Here is a 19,004-nt window from a genome sequence, read left to right as displayed (position 1 = left end):
TGGTTCAAAATATAGACCACATCTGACTATCCTTGATCCCCTATCCTATACGTTGGAGCAATTTTATGCATTTAGGATTATGTGGGATACATGCCATTGAATCCTCCTAAACATAGTATTTTATGCAAATATACCACTGTATATATCTCAAACACTCTGCTTTGGCATAGACGCCTGCGATCTAATAGCCTTACCCAACTGGGAGGGACACGGATGCAGCCTGCTGTGCCCAGCATTTGAGACTTTTCTATATTAGAGATATATATTCATTTGGTATACATATATGTTTTATGTTTTTTATGTCATTTTTATGAATTTTACTCTGATGTACACAGAATATAGCTTATCTAACGCTTATTGTTTAATAAATAATTTTAATTTACTTCCACGCATATTCCGATTGTTTTGAGTGCCGGTTCTATCCAAATTTATATTTATCTACCAGAACCAAGGGGTGTTTTTTGAACTTGTGCACCTGTCGTGACAAATCAGAGTGAGCCACCTGCTTAGCACTTTCTGGAATTAACATTGTTTGAGAATTTGCATCATGTAATTTACACAACATGCCCACAACTTTATATTTTTTATTGTGAAGCAAACAACAAATAGGACAAAATAACAGCAAAAGTCAATGTGCATAACTATTCACCCCCTTAAAGTCAATACTTTGTCGAGCCAGTTTTTGCGGCAATCACAGCTTCAAGTGGCTTTGGATAAGTCTCTATGAGCTTGCCACATCTTACCACTGGGATTTTTGCCCATTCCTCTTTGCAAAACTGCTCCAGCTCCTTCAAGTTGGATGGTTTGCGCTTGTGAACAGCAATCTTTAAGTCTAACTACAGCTTTCTATTGGATTGAGATCTGGGCTTTGACTAGGCCATTCCAACTCATTTACATGTTTCCCCTTAAACCACTCAAGTGTTGCTTTAGCAGTGTGTTTGGGGTCATTGTCCTGCTGGAAGGTGAATCTGCGTCCTAGCCTCAAATCACGCACAGAGTGGTACAGGTTTTGCTCAAGAATATCCCTGTATTTAGCACCATCTTTGCCTCAACTCTGACCAGTTTCCCAGTCACAGCTGCTAAAAACATCCCCACAGCATGATGCTGCCACCACCATGTTTCACTGTTGGGATGGTGTTCTTTGTGTGATGTGATGTGTTGGGTTTGCGCCAGACATAGCGTTTTATTTGATGGGCGAAAAGTAAAATTTTAGTCTCATCAGACCAGAGCACCTTCCTCCATACATTTTGGGAGTCTCCCACATGCCTTTTCGCAAACTCACAACATGCCTTTTCGCAAACTCACAACGTGCCTTTTTGTTTTTAGCTGAAAGTAATGGCTTTCTTCTGGCCACTCTGCCATAAAGCCCAACTCTATGGAGCGTACGGCTTATTGTCGTCCTATGTACAGATTCTCCAGTCTCTGCTGTGGAACTCTGCAACTCCTCCAGGGTTACCTTAGGTCTCTGTGCTGCCTCTCTGATTAATGCCCTCCTTGTCCGGTCCGTGAGTTTTGGTGGGCGACAGTCTCTTGGCAGGTTTGCTGTTGTGCTATGTTCTTTACTTTTGGTTATGATAGATTTGATGATGCTCCTGGGGATCATCAAAGATTTGGATATTTTTTTATAACCTAACCCTGACTTGTACTTCTCAACAACATTGTCCTTTACTTGTTTGGAGAGTTCCTTGCTCTTCACGGCAGTGTTTGGTTAGTGATACTTCTTGCTTAGGTGTTGCAGCCTCTGGGGCCTTTCAAAAAAGGTGTATATATACATAGATCATGTGACACTTGGATTGCACACAGGTGGACATCATTTCACTAATTATGTGACTTCTAAAGGTAATTGCACCAGGGGGGGGGGGGGGGGGGGGGGGGGGAATACATACGCACATGCCAATTTTCTGTTTTCTATTTCTAAACAATAGTTTTATTTATATATTTTTCTCATTTCACTTCACCAACTTAGACTATTGTGTTCTGATCCGTCACATAAAATTCAGATTAACAAAACATTGAACTTAAAGCTGTAATTTAACATAACACGGAAAAAAAAGTCAAGGGAGGTGAATACTTTTGCAAGGCACTGTAAGTGTATGTTCCTTTATGACATTTAGGGGCACAGTGGGAGTTTTTTTTATAACACATACAACCCATTTAAACTATATTATTACTCAGCACATAACTGGCTTATTCATAGGTGCTTCAAAAAACGTATTGTATATATAATATGTGGTACTGTGCTTGCCACAACAAAATAGTGTGGTAGCAACCATGGCACTTCCAGGGTGACATTATAAGATATGTCGCAGTAGAAGGTACAACATTGTGTTTTAAACATTGCTATTAGAGATGAGGACCATAACGCAATTCTATGACGGAATGCATAAGTGAACGCCTTTAACCAACAAACGAAGTGTGAACGAATTTCAAAATATGAATTTCGCTCAGCTCTAATTGCTATAAAGCTATATACCACTTGGTTAATATTTGATATTGGACTACTTTTTACCATTACTACATCAATATATTCACTATATTTTGTGTTCTCTACAGAACTATTGTATTATGTGCTTTAAGTCTAGGACTGTTTAAAAATGACATTAATATGAACAGAGCCTTATGGTTCTTTAAAATGGGCAATTTTATCCCAAATGTATGCCGCTTGCAGACACATAATCCGAAGCTTGGAGCTCATTTATACAAGTCCCATTGCAAACTGTTGCATATTGTTAGCGGCACATATTCTGTTTACACAGGGAAATATGCTGCTGACAAGACACAACTTTCATGTTGCCATAAAATATCTAATCAGCCAACAAATGAACATATGGTCAGTGGAAGACATCAAAGGTGTTTTCTGGGACACAGCAGGTCTTTCAAAATCTACTTAAAGGGGTTCTGCAGTTCTTTTTAACTGATGAGATAGATCTAATCTATCTGACACCCAGGACCCCCGCCAGTTTGAAAATGCAGCTGCGCTCCAGGAGCGCCGCGGCCTTCTCTCGGCTTCCCTCATGCCCAGTGACGCCACGACTAGTATCACTGTTCTGGGCGGGGCTAAGCTCTGTTCACTTGAATGGAGATTAGCCACGCCCAGGCCAGTGATACTAGTCGTGACGTCACTGGGCCTGAGGGAAACAAAGAGAAGGCTGCGGCGCTACTGCCAGTGCCGCTGCCTTCTCAAACAGCTGATCGGCAGGGGTCCTGGGTGTCGGACCCCCGCCGAACAGATGTTTATGATCTATCCAAAGGATAGATCATCAGTTTAAAAGAACAGCAGAACCCCTTTAATTACAAAGAGCACACAACTGTATATAAGAGAACGTTTGTAATATATTTACTGTCCTGAAGTTGTCTGGATAAAACTCCCTAATCTCATGATGCCTTCAAAATCTTCCACTGACATCTCATCTTTTACCAGGTTTCCACCTCTGGCTGTTGCTTTTGCTGTGGACGGGGCCAGTGCTATGCCGCTACGCACACGTGAACTCCTGAATCTACCTCTTCTGTGCATGCACCAGGCAGAGAAATAGTTCTGGCCCTGTCCACAGTGGAAGTGATGTACCAATCATAGCCCAGGCCGGAAACCTGGTAAAGGACGTGGGTTCATCAAAAACTGGATTTTCAGAAAAGGAGCATCACCTGGCTCGGATCCTGGGAGGCTGATCCACACAAATTTAAGATGGTAAGTACATTAAAAGCTTTCTAGCACAGGTGTATTCTTTGTAATTAAGGTGTCTGGGTCCAGAAAAAAAAACATTTAACATAAGGGCCAATGATTGGGAACATAATTTCCTGTGGCCAATGACGGGTCTGGGTAAAAGCCCACTTACAAAGATATTACTTGAAGATCCTGGGCCCCAGGGGTGGATTGGCCATAGACCTTACAGGGAAATTTTCCGGTGGGCCGATGCCCAGGGCGCCGGCCAGTGGAATTTTCCGGAAGTATTTTGTGCTACTGGCAGTATTTTGTGATGGACTGTGGTATTTGCCTCTGTTGGGGTGGTATAATGTGCCACAATATGGTATTGCTGGCCCTGCCTTCCATCAATTTGGACCCAACTACAAAACAGGGCTACTTTTAGTATTTTTTCCAGGGCCACTTTAAGTTCCCAGTCCGCTCCTGCTGTGCCCTAGTGCAAATATGTAACTGAGCCCCCATCTACCATGCATTTTCTATAGTACTAATATTTTCTTATGTGGCTTCTGGTCCCAGCACTCCATATGTATACACCCCTGCTTCCATAATAGTCTTATTATGATAATGTATTTTTCTCCTTGGGTCAGATCAAACAGTAAATTATAGATAATTTTAATATACATTTGTTTTTATTTTTTTAGTGAATTTTTTTATAACCTGTTCTGTCTGTGGATTATGGCTGTCCCTAACTGTTTTTATATGCTGACATTGCATTCTGCTTAAAGGGATTAATGACCATGTAAACTAAAGCAGCAAATAAGTGCACACTTTGGAATCCAAGAGGTGGATTTTTTATTAGAATGAGCCCTGTGACGGTGACAGATGAATCTTAAGGGAATTCATTTCTCTCTGAATTGGTTTATGACTGCTGTTAAAAAGCAATAAAATGGTTTTCTTCTGTTAATTTGTTTAAAGGAGCCATAACATAGGCATGCCTGCATTCATGTTGTGATCATAAAGAGACCTTTTATAAGGTACTAATTAAATGTTTAATGTAGCAGACTAGTGAAAACTGAATAACAATGGTAACATCTGTATCAAGATAGGGATTAAAGCGCGTGTGCAGATGTTGGTTTATCTTTAAAACCTTCTCTTAAACATGTCTTTCTGTGAACGTTATTGCCACAAATAAGATTTTCAAAGTATCAAGGTTTCTACTATCAATGATCATAAAGTAACTAAAATAGTTATTGAATGCAGGTGAAATGGTAAAGGGTGTATCCTGACTAGAATCCCAATAGCAGATAATTATGTATTTGGGATGGTCATTTGAAAAACTTCTGCATCGGGCTGTACGATGACTATTGTTGACCTGTTCATGGTATCCTGAGGAGTAGTCACTTATCCTTTGGGTCCTATAAATGTTCCGTAGATGCACCTCAAATTCCAATTTAGGCATTTATTAATAAATAAGTCCAAATGCAGTTGTCCTGGAAAGTTTGTAAACCATTCATAATTTTCTATATTTCTGCATAAATTTTACCTAAAACCATAACAGATTTTCAAACAAGTCCTAAAAGTATTTGAAGATAACCTAATAGAAAATATATTCCACAGTGTTTTACGGATATTTTCATTACTTCTTGTCCCTAGAGGAGCTCACAATCCATATTCACTATCAGGAGGCCTTTGGAGTGTGGGAAGAAACCAGAGTACACAAACACAGGGAGAACATACAAACTTCATATACCACTGAGCTACACTTGGCCATTTAGTTATTGTGTCCCCATAAAATCTAGTGTTGGACACAAATATTCGAATCGCGAATATTAATTGCGAATACCGGCACTTCGTATAGTGATATATATTCGTAATTTCGAATATTCTAGATTTTTTTTTTTTATCAGTAACCTCCCTTCTTGCTTGTGGGCCAATGAGAAGGCTGCAATATCTTTGTCTGGGCTTAGCAACATCCATAGCAACCAATAGGAAAGCTGCCTACCCCTTACTATATAAGAACCTCCCCAGCAGCCATTTTCTACTGTTTTTTTTAAGTTCTGAGAGAGACAGCAGTGTCATTGGTGTGCTCTGTGCTTTCCACAATACATTAGATAGATAGTTAGTTAGCTTATATATAATACAGATAGTTAGTGGGAGATAGTCAGTGTAGGTAATATCCTGATATAGCGTAGCTGTTGCAGTGCAGTGTGTTAGGTAGTGTGATAGGTTCTGCTGTCCATACATACATGTAGACCTGCTAAAATGTGAAGTTTGACGTATTGTGGCAAAATATTTGCATCGTTAGTGACGGTTAGCGCAATCGCAAATATATTGGAGCACTCTAACTGTATATAAAGGCATTAGAGTTGAGCGGACACCTGGATGTTCGGGTTCGACAGGTTCGGCCGAACTTCACAAAAAAGTTCGAGTTCGGGACCTGAACTTGACCTCGAACCTGAACCCCATTGAAGTCAATGGGGACCCGAACTTTGGAGCACTAAAATGGCTGTAAAAAAGTCATGGAAAGGGCTAGAGGGCTGCAAATGGCAGCAAAATGTGGTTAAGAGCATGACAAGTGCTCTGCAAACAAATGTGGATAGGGAAATGACTTAAAATAGCAAAATAAGTAAAAGTAAAAAAATATAATCTTGCTTTAGGAGGAGGATGTCCATATGAAGTAGGAGGTTGATGATGTGGTGGATGTGTCGGTGTTGGTGGAAGTGGCGGTGGAGGTGGATGAGGTAGCCAACACTGGTTTTTCGTTATGTTTTTTTATTTTTATTTTATTTGGGTAGACCCCAAAACATTGTGAAATATAACCTGTGATAACCCCCTCCAGCCGTGCTAAACAAACGTTCAGACAATACACTTGCTGCAGGGCAGGCCAACACCTCCAAGGTGTAAAGGGCAAGCTCATGCCATGTGCCCAATTTGGAGACCCAGAATTTGAAGGTGGCAGACCCATCAGTCAGTACGTGTAGGCGTGTGCACACATACTGCTCCACCATGTTGGTGAAATGCTGCCTGCTGCTAAGACGTTCCATATCAGCTGGTGGTGCTGGTTGTTGTGGCGTGCTGACAAAGCTTTTCCACATTTCGGCCATGCTAACCCTGCCTTTTGAGGTGCTGGTGGTGCCCCAGCTGCGTTGGCGACCTCTTCCTCCTTATCCACCAAGAAGTTAAAGGTGGCAGACCCATCAGTCAGTACGTGTAGGCGTGTGCACACATACTGCTCAACCATGTTGCACGTCTCCGTGACGTCCACGATCCAATTGGATATCTTCTCTATCAACTTTTGATGTTCTTTTCTGCGCCTACCATGGTGATCACGGGTAACAGGTGATATAGCTGTTTGCTCCTTTATCTCGTTCTCACAACCGAAAACGACCGCCAGAAGTATAATCGGGAAATCCTTGGTGTAGTGTGCGTCGATGTGTGTGCAGTTCCTCCAAAATAACATCACAGAGATGTTCTCAAGTAGGATCCAATAATGTGCCTGCCTCCAACAGCTAGGCAAGGTTTATTTATACCAGAAGATGGAAGGCGGTCTTACAATCATGACCAATGGAGAGACAGGTTATGGTATAAAGTGATTGGCTGGAAGGCGGTCTTACAATCATGACCAATGGAGAGGCAGGTTATTGTATGAAGCGATTGGCTGGCGAAGATGTGAATGTTTGGGCGTTTGCACACTTATTCGCGCCCTTTCCGTTGCCGCGCTTATCCTCGTGGATGAAGAAACCTTTGTTCGACGGTCCCCATCCCTCCCACCTCAGCCGGCGCCATGACACTGGTGTCCTGCAGTAATACCAGGCCGGGCACAAATCAGCTACAGGTTGGGACGACCAGACCATCGTGCGAAAGTTTCTGCGCAGATGCGAACGAATCTGCGCATCTCCGTAGGATAGATGGCGACCATACGGCGAACAATAATTTTTCCACAACACGGGGAATCTGGATTCCACGCCGGAGAGGGAGCGTGAGAATTGGATACCACATCCAAGGGAGGTCAATGTGATCGAGCTGAAATGTGGGACAAGTTATTAAAGCGGAAGGATCGAATTAAAGGAGGGGCACGCGTCAATTAAAGATGAATTTTAGAAATTTAAGTCCCTGTCACCTATGCAGAGCAGGGGTTTTTCATCTGCAAAAATGGGTTAATGTCACCGACCAAAGGAACAGACGATTTTTGAAAATTTCGGGCCCTGTCAACTATGCAGAGAAGGGGTTTATTCACTGCAAAACTGTGTTCATGTCACCCACCAATTGAACAGACGATTTTACAAAAATTAGGTACCTGTCACCTATGCAGAGCAGGGGTTTGTATACGGCAAAATTGGTAAAATGTCACCTGACAATGTAACAGACGATTTTTATTTTATTTAGATCCCTGTCATCTATGCAGAGCAGGGCTTTATTCACGGCAAAAATGGTAAAATATCACATAAGAATGTAACAGACGGTTTTGCACCCTGCTCCCTCTTTGCTGGTGCCTCTGTACGACCAATGTCTCTTTCTCCAAACTAGACAGGTCACTCGCATGACCTTGATTCCATGTGGGGTCTAGTATCTCATCATCCTCCACATCATCTTCCACCCACTCTTTACCCTTGCCCTCCTTGTCGGTCTGCAGACTGCAGAAAGCCGCAGCAGTTGGCACCTGTGTTTTGTCATCATCAGAGACGTGCTGCGGTGGTCTTCATAGAAACAGAGAATGTGTCGGCAGATAAGAACTATTTGGCCCATCTAGTCTGCCCAATATACTGAATACTATGAATATCCCCTGGCCCTATCTTATATGAAGGATGGCCTTATGCCTATCCCATGCATACTTAAACTCCTTCACTGTATTTGCAGCTACCACTTCTGCAGGAAGGCTATTTCATGCATCCACTACTCTCTCAGTAAAGTAATACTTCCTGATATTACTTTTAAACCTTTGCCCCTCTAATTTAAAGCTATGTCCTCTTGTAGCAGTTTTTCTTCTTTTAAATATTTTCTCCTCTTTTACCTTGTTGATTCCCTTTATGTATTTAAAGGTTTCTATCATATCCCTTCTGTCTTGTCTTTCTTCCAAGCTATACATCAAGTTTTATCCTGCAATCCATGTACTAGTTTAGTAGCTCTTCTCTGAACTCTCTCCAAAGTATCAATATCCTTCTGGAGATATGGTCTCCAGTACTGAGCACAATACTCCAAATGAGGTCTCACTAGTGCTCTGTAGAGCGGCATGAGCACCTCCCTCTTTCTACTGGTAATTCCTCTCCCTATACACCCAAGCATTCTGCTAGCATTTCCTGCTGCTCTGTGACATTGTCTGCCTACCTTTAAGTCTTCTGAAATAATGACCCCTAAATCCCTTTCCTCAGATACTGAGGTTAGGACTGTATCACTGATTTTATATTTTGCTCTTGGGTTTTTACGCCCCAGGTGCATTATCTTGCACTTATCAATATTGAATTTTAGTTGCCAGATTTTTGACCATTCCTCTAGTTTTCCTAAATCCTTTTCCATTTGGTGTATCCCTCCAGGAACATCAACCCTGTTACAAATCTTTGTGTCATCAGCAAAAAGACACACCTTACCATCGAGGCCTTCTGCAATTTTGCTGATAAAGATATTAAACAATATGGGTCCCAGAACAGATCCCTGAGGTACCCCACTGGTAACAAGACCATGGTCTGAATATACTCCATTGACTACAAACCTCTGTTGTCTGTCCCTCAGCCACTGCCTAATCCATTCAACAATATGGGAGTCCAAGCACAAAGACTGCAATTTATTGATAAGCCTTCTATGTCCTCATCCTGAAACATAAGTGGTTGGGCATCAGTGCACTCAATCTCTTCCACTTCTGGTGCAGGGCTATGTAGATGGCCCACGGAAAACCTGCCAGCAGAGTCATCAAAAAGCATAACAGACTGCTGCATGACTTGGGGCTCAGACTGCTTGCCTGATTTGCAAGGGGGTGAGTTGAAAAACAGATAACCATGGGCTGTAGGTGCCAACTCTGATCTTTCAGCAGGGGACTGGGTGGGAGACAATGAGAAAGAACTGTAGGCACTGTCAGCCCCCCAATCTACTATAGTCTGTACTTGTTCTGGCCTCACCTGATTCGTACTGTCCTAAATGCAGTGTAGGCCGCAAATGTACTTTCTAGCGCAAAAGATGAGCATTTGTCAAATTGGTGAATTTTACCCGACAATGTAACAGACAAATTAGTGAAATTGATTAACCTGTCCACTAGGTAGAGCAGGGGTATATCACAGCCAAAAATTGGTGAATTTTACCCGACAATGTAACAGACAAATTAGTGAAATTGATTAACCTGTCCACTAGGTAGAGCAGGGGTATATCACAGCCAAAAATTGGTGAATTTCACCCGACAATGTAACAGACAAATTAGTGACATTTATTAACCTGTCTACTAGGTAGAGCAGGGGTATATCATAGCCAAAAATTGATGTATTTCACCCGACAATGTAACAGACAAATTAGTGAAATGTATTAACCTGTCCACTAGGAAGAGCAGGGGAATATCACAGCCAAAAATTTGTGAATTTCACCCGACAATGTAACAGACAAATTAGTGAAATTTATTAACCTGTCTACTAGGTACAGCAGGGGTATATCACAGCCAAAAATTGGTGAATTTCACCTGACAATTTAACAGGCAAATTAGTGAAATTTATTAACCTGTCTACTAGGTACAGCAGGGGTATATCACAGCCAAAAATTTGTGAATTTCACCCGACAATGTAACACACAAATTAGTGAAATGTATTAACCTGTCCACTAGGTAGAGCAGGGGTATATCACAGTCAAAAATTTGGGATATGTAACCCAACAATGTATCAGACAAATTAGTGAAATGACTTAAAATAAAATAAAATACGTAAAAAAAAAAAAATAATAATCTTGATCTATGAGGTGGAGGTTCATATGGAGTAGGAGGTTGAGGAGGCGGTGGAAAGAGTGGTGTAGGTGGAAGCGGCGGTGGAGGAGGACGAGGTAGCCAACACAGATTTTTGGTTTTAATTTTTTAATTTTTTTTTTATTATTTTTTGTTTAAATTAGGGTACACCCCAAAAGAGTGGGAAATATCAAAAATACAACAATTAAAAATTGAGCTGTAGTATAACAATGGCTGGGGGATCCATGCCTGGTTCATTTTAATGAATGTGAGCTTGTCCACATTGGCTGTGGACAGGCGGCTGCACTTGTCTGTGATAACGCCCCCTTCCGTGCTAAACACACTTTCAGACAATACACTGGTTGCAGGGCAGGCAAGCACCTCCAAGGTGTAAAGGGTAAGCTCAGGCCATGTGCCCAATTTGGAGACCCAGAATTTGAAGGTGGCAGACCCATCAGTCAGTACGTGTAGGCGTGTGCACACATACTGCTCCACCATGTTGGTGAAATGCTGCCTGCTGCTAAGACGTTCCATATCAGCTGGTGGTGCTGGTTGTTGTGGCGTGCTGACAAAGCTTTTCCACATTTCGGCCATGCTAACCCTGCCTTTTGAGGTGCTGGTGGTGCCCCAGCTGCGTTGGCGACCTCTTCCTCCTCATCTGCCTTCGCTTTGTGCTTCCACTGTGCCCACGCTGTCAGGTGGGAATGGCACCAGCAGCGCTTCTATCAGCGTGCGCTTGTACTCGCGCATCTTACGATCAAGCTCCAGTGACAGAATTAAGGATGGTACGTTGTTCTTGTAACGGGGATCCAGCAGCGTGGCCACCCTGTAATCAGCACAAGTTAGAATGTGGCCAACTCGGGGGTCATTGCGGAGACACTGCAGCATGTAATCGCTCATGTGTGCCAGGCTGCCCAGAGGCAACGACAAGCTGTCATCTGTGGGAGGTGTATCGTCTATGTCCTCTGTATCCCCCCAGCCATGCACCAGTGATGGCCATGAGCTGGTTCGGGTGCCACCCTGCTGTTAACATGGTTCCTCGTCCTCCATCTCCTCCTCCTCATCCTCCACCTCATCCTCCTCCAGAACTGTGTCCTGGCTGGACAATTGTGTACCTGGCGTTTGTGGGTGCGGGAACCCACCATTGGAGCCACTTGTGAATGACTGGCCTAAAACCCTATGAAATGATCCCTCTTCCTCCTCCTCCTACTGTGCCACATCCTCTTCCATCATCACCAGAAGCGTTTTTTCAAGGAGGCAGTGAAGTGGGATAGTAACGCTGAGAATGGCGTCATCGGTAGTGTTGAGCGCGAATATTCGAATATCAAATTTTTTTAGCGAATATCGGCACTTCGCTAATTCTCGAATATTTCGAATATAGTACTATAAATTCGCTATTTCGAATATTCGTTTTTTTTCTTTATTGTTATATTTTTTTCTTTCCCACTTCCCAAAAGTAGTTCTTACCTGTCCTTAGAATTCCTGGCTTCCTGGCTGCTCCAGTCAGTGCCCGTTGCCGCTTCTGCCGACTTCCGTGCTCATGGAGCGTCCCCATCACCATGGGAACGTCTCCATACTAGAATGTAATGTCGGATTTGAGAATTACGTGGAAATCGCAATGCGATTAATATAACTTGAAGTAATCACATTGCGATTTCAACTTAGCACTGCTATATTCCATATTCGTTAATTCTAGCCTAATATGGAATATAGCAGTGCTAAGTTGTAATCGCAATGCGATTAATATAACTTGTATTAATCGCATTGCGATTTCAACTTAGACCTGGTTTACTATGGTTGGCTTGGTAGAATTAGCGAAGATGACGAATATGACGAATGTATTCGTCATATTCCTCAAAACGAAGTTAACAAAATATTCTCCATCTTCGTTTTAGCTCCATATCTGTCAACTTCGCTAATTCTAGCAATCAAATAGGAAAGTTGACTAGTAGAGACAGCTAAGTTTTTAATTCGCTATGCGATAATATTACTTAGCTTTTTTTTAAATAAATAGAATAGTTATAATATTTGATTATTATAATGATTCTATTTATTAAAGCAAAGTAATATAATCGCATAGTGAATTAAACACAGCTGTCTCTATAGTCAACCTTCCTATTTGATTGCTAGAATTATCGAAGTAGACGAATATGGAGCAAAAACGAAGATGGAGAATACTTTGTTATCTTCGTTTTGAGGAATATGACGAATACATTCGCTAATTCTACCAAGCCAACCATAGTAAACCAGGTCTAAGTTGAAATCGCAATGCGATTAATTCAAGTTATATTAATTGCATTGCGATTTCAACTTGAGGCTGCTGCTGGGTCTCTAATGGAATGGGTCAGCTTTCTAGAATTAACGAACTTAACTAATATTGAATCTATCAGTGCTAATTTTTAATCACAATGCGATAATATTTGCTATTATTATTAACCACATTGCGAATCCAACTTTTATAATGCACTATTCTGACATACAGTATTATATTTGTTTTATTAATTAATTCTACCAATACTACCTATAGCAAAATCTCCAAAGCTGGAATTGCAATGCAATAAAATATTAGTTGCATTTCGAATCCAACACTATTGCTAAAAGATTCGTATTGCTTGTATTGTTATAGTTAACAAGGGACCACTACATCTTATGGGTTAAGTGTCCACTATCGGTATTACTGACGGTCACGGACATTAGCCGTGGGTGTATGCAGCCACACAAAGCAGGTGGCCACGGCGCCCGCGTAAGGATTGATTCATGTTTATTTATTCTGCTGGATGATGTATAGCTACGTCATTGGGTGTGGAGCGGTAAATTATTATGGCACAAATTAAAGTGGTTACATCACACTACAATGTCTGCAACATGTATGTATGGATAGCACACAAATATCTCTCATATGCACATAGCACCTCTATTTACGTGCTGCACACTGTATATTCCACACTATAAAACCCACACCAACCTCCCCTCCCCCCTTAAACCCTCCACCACCTTAAACCCCCCTCCATCACGTCCCCCCCCCCAACCCCTCAGTCACACACAGTTTATGAGAAGTAATGATCAACCTCCAGTATTTCAGTATTCGCTGGTTCATTTACCATAACCCAGGGTGCACCACGTGGAGGTGAACCAGCTGTACACCCCATACTTTACCGTCACCTCACTACACAGGTACACCTCTCCTCAGATGGCCATTGGCCAATACCCCATTGCTCATACCCCACACACATACAATTTAAATACAATGTAATGTTATAACAGTAACCTAAAATCAAATATTTTCCATTTATAGCTATAATTTTTTTATTTATTTTTGATGACATGATCACATTAATTACTAATACTTGTATTTTAATAGTTTTGGATTACATGTATGCATATTGTACAAGGTCTATGATTGGACCTGGTCCCGTCACGCGTGCTGCTAAGAGCACCACAGTCCGCAGTATTCGGTTTGAATTGTGGCACACACATGACCACCAGCACAAGAAAATCAGTCATAGTGAATAAGTGGTGCGACCATAAGCGGCACCATGTCTATTACCCTGTTTCCATGTAACGGCGGCTGCTGTATGTAATGATAATGAATTATTACTTTGGCCCAGGCTAAATTGTCCGTACTGTAACCCCATTGGTTACAATAAAACAAAACACAACAAATCTTATAGAACAATGAAGTTTAATAAAACAATCTTTAAATAAAGAAAAATATTAATAACATAAATAACAGAAGCCAAAAAAAAATGAAAAAAATTATGGTAAACTTTTCTTTTTTTTCTGCTCTTGGAGCAGTTCATCAAGGGCCTTTTGGTTTGCCTCCTCCATTAGGGTGAGCTCGTGTGACAATTGGAGCTTCAGCTTCCTTATCTTGCGCATCTGCAGTGCCCTGAACTCCCTCATCCGTTGGCGCTGCTCCCGCTGCACTTTTTTTTTTTTTTTTCATCATGTTGTTGTGAGCTGTAAAAGTAAAGGAAATAAAAAATTTAAATGTACTTTAAAAGACAATCATTGATTGGTGTATAAAGCAGATTAATTCCGGTCTGACCCAGAAAGAAGTACATCAGCGACTTAAAAAGATTAAAGTAGACAAATCGCCAGGACCGGATGGCATACACCCCCATATCCTAAGGGAATTAAATAATGTCATAGCCAGACCCTTTTTTCTGATATTTGCGGACTCTATACTGACAGGGAATGTCCCACAGGATTGGCGCATAGCAAATGTGGTGCCAATATTCAAAAAGTGTCCAAAAACAGAGCCTAGAAACTATAGGCCAGTAAGTTTAACATCTGTTGTGGGTAAACTGTTTGAAGGATTTCTGAGAGATGCTATATTAGAGCATCTCAATGGAAATAAGCAAATAACGTCATATCATATGGCTTCATGAGGGATCGGTCATGTCAAACTAATGTAATCTGTTTCTATGAGGAGGTAAGTTCTAGACTTGACAGCGGCGTATCAAAGGATGTCGTATATCTGGACTTCTCCAAAGCATTTGACACTGTACCACATAAAAGGTTAGTATATAAAATGAGACTGCTCGGACTGGGAGAAAATGTCTGTATGTGGGTAAGTAACTGGCTCAATGATAGAAAACAGAGGGTGGTTATTAATGGTACACACTCAGATTGGGTCACTGTCACTAGTGGGGTACCTCAGGGGTCAGTATTGGGCCCTATTCTCTTCAATATATTTATTAATGATCTTGTAGAAGGCTTGCATAGTAAAATATCCATTTTTGCAGATGACACTAAACTGTGTAAAGTAATTAACAGTGAAGAGGACAGTATACTACTACAGAGGGATCTGGATAGATTGGAGGCTTGGGCAGATAATTGGCAGATGAGGTTTAACACTGACAAATGTAAGGTTATGCACATGGGAAGGAATAATGCAAGTCACCCATACATACTAAATGGTAAAACACTCGGTAACACTGACATGGAAAAGGATGTAGGAATTTTAATAAACAGCAAACTAAGCTGCAAAAACCAGTGTCAGACAGCTGCTGCCAAGGCCAATAAGATAATGGGTTGCATCAAAAGGGGCATAGATGGCGGTGAAGAGAACATAGTCCTGCCACTTTACAAATCACTAGTCTGACCACATATGGAGTACTGTGTACAGTTCTGGGCTCCTGTAAACAAGGCAGACATAGCACAGCTGGAGAGGGTCCAGAGGAGGGCAACTAAAGTAATAACTGGAATGGGGCAACTACAGTACCCTGAAAGATTATCAAAATTAGGGTTATTCACTTTAGAAAAAAGACGACTGAGGGGAGATCTAATTACTATGTATAAATATATCAGGGGTCAGTACAGAGATCTCTTCCATCATCTATTTATCCCCAGGACTGTGACTGTGACGAGGGGACATCCTCTGCATCTGGAGGAAAGAAGGTTCTTACACAAACATAGAAGAGGATTCTTTACGGTAAGAGCAGTGAGACTATGGAACTCTCTGCCTGAGGAGGTGGTGATGGTGAGTACAATAAAAGAATTCAAAAGGGGCCTGGATGTATTTCTGAAGCGTAATAATATTACAGGCTATAGCTACTAGAGAGGGGTCGTTGATCCAGGGAATTATTTTGATTGCCTGATTGAAGTCGGGAAGGAATTTTTTATTCTGCTAAAGTTGGGTAAATTGGCTTCTACCTCACAGATTTTTTTTTTTGCCTTCCTCTGGATCAACCAGCAGGATAACAGGCCGAACTGGATGGACAGATACCTTTTTTTGGCCTTATGTACTATGTTACTACCGTATTTTTTCCCCCATAAGACGCACTTTTTCCCCCCAAAAATGGGGGTAAAAAGGTCCCTGCGTCTTATGGGGCGAATGCTGACAGTTTAACATCGCAGTTTGCGATGTACGAGCGAGCGGCCGAGGGACTGGGAGGAGGAGCTGGGGGCCGGCAATTGCGGCGGGGCGGTGCAGTCACTGTACTATAGCCCCGCTCCGCCGCTCCAGTGCTACACAAATATAAAATGTCTTATTCAATTAAAAGTTATTAAACATGCCCCCCAACTCCTAATAGTACCATACATCCTAATAGCTTCTGTACAATGCCGGCAGGCAGGCCGGGCGGGCGGCAGCGTAACTCCCTGATGTCACATGCCTGCGCCGCCTACTTTATGAATGAAGCAGGTTGCGCAGGCAAGTGACGTCAGTGAGTGACGCACCGGCCGCCCGGCCTGCCTGCCGGCATTGTACAGAAGCTATTAGGATGTACGGTACTATTAGGAGTGAGGGGGCATGTGTAATCATTTTTAATTGAATAAGACATTTTATATTTGTATACTAGGGCGGCGGGGGGTGGGGATCTGTGGATAACATCCGTGGATGGCACAATTAAGGCGTGGGGGTCTATGGATGGCACTGTTATGGGCTGGGGGGGTCTGTAAATGGCACTGTTATGGGGTGGGGGGTCTGTGGATGGCACATATATAACAGTGCCATCCACAGATCCCCCTGTAACAGTGCCAGCCACAGATCCCCCTGTAGCAGTGCCAGCCACAGATCCCCCTCGTAACAGTGTCCGTCATCCACAGATCCCCCCATAACAGTGTCCGTCATCCACAGATCCCCCCATAACAGTGTCCGTCATCCACAGATCCCCCCATAACAGTGTCCGTCATCCACAGATCCCCCCATAAGTATCCGTCATCCACAGATCCCCCATAACAGTGTCCGTCATCCACAGATCCCCCCATAACAGTGTCCGTCATCCACAGATCCCCCCATAACAGTGTCCGTCATCCACAGATCCCCCCATAAGTGTCCGTCATCCACAGATCCCCCCATAACAGTGTACGTCATCCACAGATCCCCCATAACAGTGTCCGTCATCCACAGATCCCCCCATAACAGTGTTCGTCATCCACAGATCCACCCATAACAGTGTCCGTCATCCACAGATCCCCAGTAATAGTGCCATCCACAGACCACCATTAGTTCCAAACCCACCAAAAGCACACCTTTTGGTTAAAATTATTTTTTTCCTTATTTTCCTCCCCAAAAACCTAGGTGCGTCTTATGGGCCGGTGCATCTTATAGGGCGAAAAATACGGTATGATAATCCGTTATATATTGGTTTAGTTAGGATTAATAATAGTTCTTTTGACTTTAGGGTTATGGACTTAGTAGTTAAGTTAATGCTTTTTAGGTAGATTAATTACTTTATAGTGTTCATGTTTTATATTACTGTTGTGTGTTGTACGTTTTTTGTTGACTGTTTTATAGTTTTTACACCATTTTTTAGATAAATATTAATATGGTTTTGTGCACTTTATTTTTTAGTCTAAGAAAAATTTTATATATTGGATGCTTGTTACATTTTAATTAAATTGTATGCCTCATTGAGATACTTTACGGAAATCAGTAAACCAGCAACATCAGCTTGCTTTAAAATAAACTTTTTACGTGGATTTGATTAGGGTCCAGGTTTTTGGACTGAGTGCCCAGACAGATATAGTGGCACAGGTCACTCCCGTACTCCATCAAGGGTTTTTATAAAGTGGGGATTAAAAATTCTGTTTTTTTCAAGTGTGGACAGGAGATGTGAAAACTGAACCTGCAGAGAAATGAGCATGGTCTCTGACAGACCCTAAAGAGTGGTGATATACTAATCTTTTTGTTACACTGCTTGGGGGTGAATGCAAAGTGTGGGACTTTAGGTTAATACAATATCTGAAGTCTGAATATAAATCTTTGCTTGAATAAAATCTGCCTGTGGTGAAGACTAAACTGACACCTGTATGTGTGTGGGGACATTGAATAAATGAAAACATCAACAGAATATATTTACTGTAACAGTACAGCCTGGATCACAGCGGCTCCCTGTGACGATACGCTGACTTGCGCTCCAGCGTGGAACGCACCGGCCGTCTGCGATGATACGCTGGCTTGCGTTCCAGCGTGGAACGCACCGGCCGTCTGCGATGATACGCTGGCTTGCGTTCCAGCGTGGAACGCAGCGACCGCCTGTGTTGTTACGCTGGCTTGCGCTCCAGCGTGGAACGCAGTGGCTGCTGGGCCGTCCTGTGACTCCGCCCACTTACCGTCCGGCCCTTAAATAGAAGACAGGTGCTAAGCAGGGTGTTCCACTAATGGAGTGCGCACCCTGCTAGCTCCACTGCATCTGAGGACTCTGTCCACATATCCAGACCTGGATCCCTAACAACAGCGTGAAGGACTGTCTACCTTCTTGCCACTGGCTTCCCCACTGCTGGCTTCCTAGCCAGGACCAACTAACCGCAAGTATATGCCTGTTACCTGCTCTGATTAATGTCCTGGAACGCTGAGTGGGGTGGTTCCTGACTGGTGTGAGACGATACTCCCAAACCAACTCTGAACCTACTGCATACTATATACTAAACTGTGGACATGCTCTGAACCTACTGCATACTATATACTAAACTGTGGACATGCTCTGAACCTACTGCATACTA

The sequence above is a fragment of the Bufo bufo genome, chromosome 1, assembly GCF_905171765.1.
Source record: "Bufo bufo chromosome 1, aBufBuf1.1, whole genome shotgun sequence".
Lineage (NCBI taxonomy): Eukaryota > Metazoa > Chordata > Amphibia > Anura > Bufonidae > Bufo > Bufo bufo.
Note: the sequence above shows the minus strand (reverse complement) of the source record.